The sequence below is a fragment of the Micromys minutus genome (assembly GCF_963924665.1).
Source record: "Micromys minutus genome assembly, chromosome: 15".
In the NCBI taxonomy this organism is placed as follows: Eukaryota; Metazoa; Chordata; class Mammalia; order Rodentia; family Muridae; genus Micromys; species Micromys minutus.
Genome location: NC_137984.1, coordinates 47802378 through 47809419, shown reverse-complemented (window position 1 = coordinate 47809419; position 7042 = coordinate 47802378).

The following is a 7042-nucleotide window of genomic DNA, read 5'->3' as shown; positions in this document are numbered from 1 at the left end:
GTAAGCTACTTTTAAAAGTCAATATTCCATTTTTTTCTGCAGCACTTTTTATCTTTCCATTAGGTGACCATTTCTCGAAGGTGACTATTTCAGTGTTTAATTTGCGTCCCATAGTAGTAGTTGTTTTGGGAAAACCCAGTCCTGGGGCATGAGAGTCTGTGGTGAAGCTTTCTAAAGCACTTAAAAGACATCAGATCCTGAAAAGCGCAAACCATAATTCATTAGGAGATTTAAATACAGGCATACATCTTGGGGTGGCTAATGAGAGGGGAAGGTCTTGGACCACATGGCAGGAGGAAGTGGTTCTTATTCCGACTTGATGGTAGAAAACAATGACTAACCAGAATTATCCTGGCCCTTCTCCAAAAACAAGCAACATGTTCAATGTCATGGTAAAGCTTTGAATGTAGCCAGGATGTCATTGCAGTCAAATGGATGGTCTGATAAAGATGGCTGCAGACTGTCAAGCCGGGTTTCAATAGTGGTGTGGCTGTATTGTTGCTCCTTGTTAGCTCATTTCTGGACTGTTCTCTCGCTATCCACTCAGTGGCATGCATCCTATTCCCCTCTTTTAATTGGTTTGAAGTTGTCATTTTTCTGTATGTTCTGTAAATGTATGTGAGCAGTTGCCCAGGTTGTCTCCTAAGATGCTGCTGAAGTGACCCTCACCTCTAACCTTGTTTTAAAGACTTTGCTATGTTGGTGTTTAGTCTGTTACAATGTATTCAAATGATAGATTTTGTATCCCAAGATCTGGTTGCTCCAAAATGAGCTGACTCTCAAGTACACCAACCCTTGATGTGTCTTCTGCCTCCCTCCATTATCCCTGACTGATTAATAAAAGTGGCTGTCAGCCTATAGCTGGGCAGAAGAGAGGTAGGCAGGGCAAGGGTTCCAGGGCTGAGGGTCTCAGATAGGATGCAGGAGAGAGAGCCAGGAGGAGGGAGGAGTTGCCATGGGAGAGTATGGAATATGAGCAAGCATAAGTCCAGGTGGCACAGGAGCAATCTGAATGAAACATATGGCAAATATTATCTTGAGGATTTCGATGGGAATCCAGACAAAATATCTTAGTAGGTTGATATCTGCCCACCTTGAGTGCTATATGGCTTGTAATAAATGGTAAGAGTCTTTGTGTCTTTATTTGCAAAAGAACAGGTTAAAGAAGAGCTAAGCTATACAGTTTTGTGCATTAATTAACATAAACCAAATATTAATATTCTTTTTCATATTTCTGCACTCTACAAACTCCTGCAATCTGAGAGAACGTGCATCTATCCCAGGCACAGGAACTGGCCTGGAATCCCAACCATTGTCTTTTCTCTCATTTGTTGTTGCACGTCTTAACTGACATCTCTTCTGCCTTAACCTTTCTTGGTTTCATTTACTTTGCCTACCTTCTGGTTGATTTCTCAGTATAGACATGTTATATATAAATGTATAGACTGCTTGTTTGTTGTTCTAAGATCGAGTAGATAATATCGTTTGACTTTGGAAATGCATTTTCATTGTTCTTCTATAAAAACTGCAAAGACATTTCATTTCCTAACCACTGGTGTATGCCTCCTTTGCTATTTTGAAATATCGTACTTTGTCTTAGTTGTTATGAAATTTTACAAGAACAACTTTTGATGTAGGCCAATTTTCTTTAACAATTTGCTACTTTTATTTAAAACTTTTCAGATATTTTTCTTTTTTTCTTTTTTCTTGGTCTGCCAGGGTGTTTTTAGTATTTGACTATTAAAACTCCCAGTAAGTTTACATCATTACCTTAACTTCTCTGTCTTTGTTAGACAGAATATCTGTTGTGCTTCTTCTTCTATTTTATTGGATATTCTCTGTATTTACATGTCTAATGCTATCCTCTTCCTCTACTTCCATCCACCCTCCTCCTCCACTTCTGTCCATAAAGGTGCTCCCTCTCCCAGCCACCCTCTTCACCTCAGTACCTTGACATTCCCCTACACTGGGGAAATGCACCTTCTTTGGACCAAAGGCCTCTCCTCCTATTGATGCCAGACAATGCTATCCCTTGCTGCATATGCAATAGGAACCATGGGTCTCTCCATGTGTTTTAGTCCCTGGGAGTTCTGGAGGGTTTGGTTGGTTGATCATGTTGTTCTTTCTAGGTGGTTGCAGACCCTTTCAGCTCCTTCAGTGCTTTCTCTAACTCCTTCATTGGGGAACCCTGTTCAGTCTGATGGTTAGCTGCAAGCATCCTCATCTGGATCTTTATGACTCTGGCAAAGCCTCTGAGGAGGCATCCATATCTGGCTACTGCCAGTAAACAGTTCTTGGCATCAGCAATAGTGCTTGGGTTTGGTGGCTGCACGGGTGAATGCTGTGCTTCTTGAATACCGGTTTCTGCTCCATCACTTGCTGATGAATGTCTAGTTACTATCTCTGCCCTCCTCTCCATATCACTAGTTTATTACTATGGACAAAATTGTGTCTAATTTATGAGAAGAAGATATACCAGCTCTTCTTATATATCTATAAAAATTTATAAATTATATATCTTATATATCTATTGCTCAAAGGGAGAAGTTCTGTGTTTTCTTTTTTTTTAATCCAGTGGTAATATATGCCTACTGCAGGAGATAGATCCGTGGAATGTTTTTGAGAATCAGTGGCAACAAAGTAGAAGGAATCCGAGGCACTTAGTGATCTCATTAAAGATATTATTTTAAAGATATCTAAATATCTAAAGATAGTGTTCCAGCTAGATTAGTGAGTAGCTTCCCTCTTTTTCTCTCACTATTTGTGAGTGTGCATGTATGCATATGTGCATGCGACGCTTGTGTGTTGCTGTGTGTGTTTATGAGAGTGTATGCACTGTGTATAGGTGTGTACCTTGTGTGCTGTGTGTGTTTATGAGAGTGTATGCACTGTGTATAGGTGTGTACCTTTTATGTGAATATGCCCTGTGAATGAGTGCTCATACAGCTCAAGAGAAGGCATCATATCCTCTGGAGCTGGTGTTACCAGGAGTTGTAAGCCACCCAAAGTTGGAGCTGACCTCAGGTCCAATAGAAGAACAGAATAGGCTCATAAACCCTGGACCACCTCATCTGCCATTAGCTAGTATTTGAGCTATTCTTTTCTTTCTACTAAAACATCAAGTGAACTTAATCTTTACTTTCCTACTGAAAGAATACATTCTCAAATTTGCCCTATAAACTTTTTAAAATTGGTTTTGCTGCTCTCTTATAATTTTTAATTTCCAAGAAGATATATTCTTTTGAAAACAATATCCTGTTCTTTTTTGTCTTGGATCCAATCAATATTTTTTTCTTATCTTTCTGAGAATATTGTTTTCTTTTAAAACCTTAATCTTTCAGTGTAGTCTTTTTTTCACCCTACCCCAATGTGCATTTGCTTTTTCATTCATTTGGTTTTTATCTCTTTATTTTTTCCTAGAAACTCTGTGTGATTGTTCCCATTTAAGAGTGCGGAATTAAATGCAGAATAAATGTGTGGATAGTCCCTCAGCACTGTAATCTTTACTGTGGAGTGGTATGCCTGGGACATTTAGGTGAGAGCTGTTCGATGTTGGGTTTTACATCTTTCTTCCTGAGTTAGTAAGTTCCCTGGGAGTGTGAAGTTCTAGTTCTCAGGGCTTCTAGTTACACATGAGAGAGTCCTGGAAACAGGGGAGTTTACAATGTGCCTCAATGCTCCAACGATGTCTAGACTGCTACATATATCTCTCAAATAAGCAATTTGTCCTTGAGCCCAAAGATCTACCAAATGGCCAGCTGGTTTTCAGAGCAGTAGCACAGCTGGTTCCTGTAGAAACACTACATTAATTGTGCCAACTTTTAACTGTCATTTTTCTAGCAATGTCTCTCAGTCCTTTTATAACCATTTCAGAAGTATTGTTGGTACCTACATATAGTGTGTGGGAGACATTGAATTGCATATAATGTTGGTTTTGGTTCTCAACACTGCTGGCTTAGAGTTTCATTTTCTTGTACTCTTTTTGGCTTTTCAATAACTGCTTTGCAGCTTTAAAATTTGTGTGGAGTTGTGTCCTACTCTCATTCTCCTCTGCCTTGTTATTGGTAAACGCAAACAACTCAACAGAACCAACCATCTTATGCCTCTGATCGGCTGTGCGCATTTCCTCTTACACTCGGATGCTCTTAAAACTTTTCTGAATTCTTACTTCAGTAAAGGAAGCCACTCAGTGCTTTCCTTCATGGCTTTGTTTGTTTTAATTGTTTTTCAAGTTTTTCATCTTAATCCCAGGTGGTACCTATTAATACGTTCTCAATCCCTTATTTCTTAGGAATTGTGGATATAGTGGTCAAGGTTAGTTGCTAAGTCCTTTTATTGTACAAAACTATTTTCATTTCTTAATTTTTCTCTTTCCATCATTTAGGTAAACAGTAAAGGTTTTGTTCTGACCCCGCACTTTGCTCTCTCCTTAACAATCTCTGTATTTATTTCCCATTCTGACACTGTGCATATGGCTTCGACACTGTCACAGCGATTCTCTGCTCAACAACAAGAAAAACCTGTGCAATCTTGTCATGGGCACGGCGTGCATGGAACCCCCACAGGCCAGGCTGAAGCATTTCTTTGTTTTTGACACTCTCTAATGACCGAATCTTACAGCAGGAACCTCTGGAAGACTGCCTGGGCACATGTGGGGTTTGGTGCTTTCCCAACCACCTTGGTATAAATGCAAACAATCCTGTTTCCATGTACTTGATACAGCCAAGTGTTGCTAGAGCCTAAATTGTAGAAAAGTCTACAGTGGTTTAACAAATGCCAAACCATCCTAAGGGCCTGCCTGACAGCTATAGCATGGTCCCTCAAGATATCTTGCCCTGTGACTTCTATGGATGGCTGCTGGATATAAAGAGACCAAACATGAAAAAAAAAATCAAGCCATAATATCTCTGTGTTTTATAACAGTGAACTGGCTAATATTCTTGAATTTAATGAGCAAAATTAATAAATTTTTTCTGACGTTAGATTTCCTTAAAGTGCTAGAGTGTGAAAAAGGCATGTGACCTGGGACAGAAACTCAACCTCTGATAGCAAACCACTTTCACATTCTTCTTAAGAACTCTCTTTTCCGGTCAATGACTAAATCTAGTTTGGTCTGGATCCTTTTTCTTTTTCTTCTTATATTAATCATTCTATTTGTTTACATCTCAAATGATATCCCACTTCCTGGTTATCCCTCCCACAGCCTCCCATTCCACATCTGTCCTCCCCCTTACCTTTTGCCCTGTATGAGAGTGCTCCCCCTAGGCAAACTCTCCTGCCCCACCTCTCCAGCATCCCCCTATCCTGGGACACCAAGGGCACCCTTCCCACTGCTGTCAGGAAAGGCTCTGCTACATATGTAGAAAAATGGATACAAAACTGTGATACATACACATTCGCAGGCAAATGGAAGGAACTAGAAAATATCATCCTGAGTGAGGCAACTCAGACATAAAATATACATGAATGAGTGAATATTAGCCCCAAAACCTACAATGCCCATACAACACAGAAATCATGTCTGAATCTTGAATGGACCCTGACATTTACTGTTAAGTTCTGGATCCTGGGTTTTGAGATTTCTTTGGGTGCAGCTTTACAGGTTAGAAGCTGGGTCACTGGGGAAGTCACCCATGGAAGACCCCAGGAAACGCAGCTTTCTCTTTCTGCTGCACCTTCCGAGCTGCTGTGAGACAAACGGATCTCTGGTCACACATGTTTACGCAGACAGAAAAACAACTGGAACATGAGATGGAACATCTGGTCACACATGTTTATGCAGACAGAAAAACAACTGGAACATGAGATGGAACATCTAAAACTCTGAGCAAAAATTAGCTTTTCCCCACCTAAATAAAAATTCTCTCAGAATTTGTTAAAAAGTAATAGAAGGCAAATGACATCATCTGTTTAAATAAAATGTTTGATACAATTATTACTGTCCTTAGTATGCAATATCATATTCTCAGGAAAAATGCAACCCAAAACTCAGTTTACACATAGTAATTTATTGTCACAAGGATGACTAAAATCAGAGGGATTTACCCCTTTGTGTTGCTAATATGGGTGTGATCTTGGTGTCTAACAAACGCTCTGAATTTACTGTTGTGTTTGACTATTTTTAAGACACAGCCATGATCCATAATACAGGAAGTCTGATTTCAAATTCAAGATGTTCTTACTCCCACCTACCTGCTTCTGAGATTAGAAGCATTTCCACTACAATTGACTTGTTTTGTCTTTAATTGGGTGATTAGAAATCCTACCTCCAGAAATGAAATTTGGACTAAGGATGAAATATGGCCTCTGTTGTGTCCCTTCAGAAATATCATAGCTGATATCTTTCCACAGAAACAACGTTCTTAAAAGAAAGAATTGCCTTCTGCGGGACGGAGAATGTCTACATAGTGCCATAATGTGAGTAGGAAGGAGGCCTACTATGCTTGTAATACAGAGTAAGAGACAGCTCAGTGGTTAGGACTGTTTTTTCAAATAGTTGAGCTTCGGTTCCTAGCACCCACATAGCAGCTCATACTGTCTGTAAGTCCCATTCCTGGGGATCTGGTGCCCTCTTCTGGCCTGTTTAAGCAACATACATGTGTATGTGATCCACAGACATACCTGCAACCAAAACCCTCATACATACAAATGAATATATTTAGGAAAAGCATTAGTAAATAATGCCACAATTTTTCCAGTGAAATAAGTGTTGTAGTAAAAAAAATAAAGAAAAAAAACCCAGGATAATTATGTTTTGATTTGCTCCTCTCTAATTACATATATTCTTACATAACTAAGGATCACATATATGGCTTCTTTTCAAAATTGATAAGCCATGAGTAGAAAGACCAGCACTACATGATCTCATTCATAATTATTTTAAAGTTCACTTTTTAAAAATTGAGAATAGGCTAGAATCTGGAGAGAGTGGGGACAGTAGGAAACAGGAAAGATGAGAAAATGTAAAGACATGGTTAACATCTTATGTCCTCTGGTCATGTACAGTTAAACATAATTAACACATAATTAACACTGCTGTACA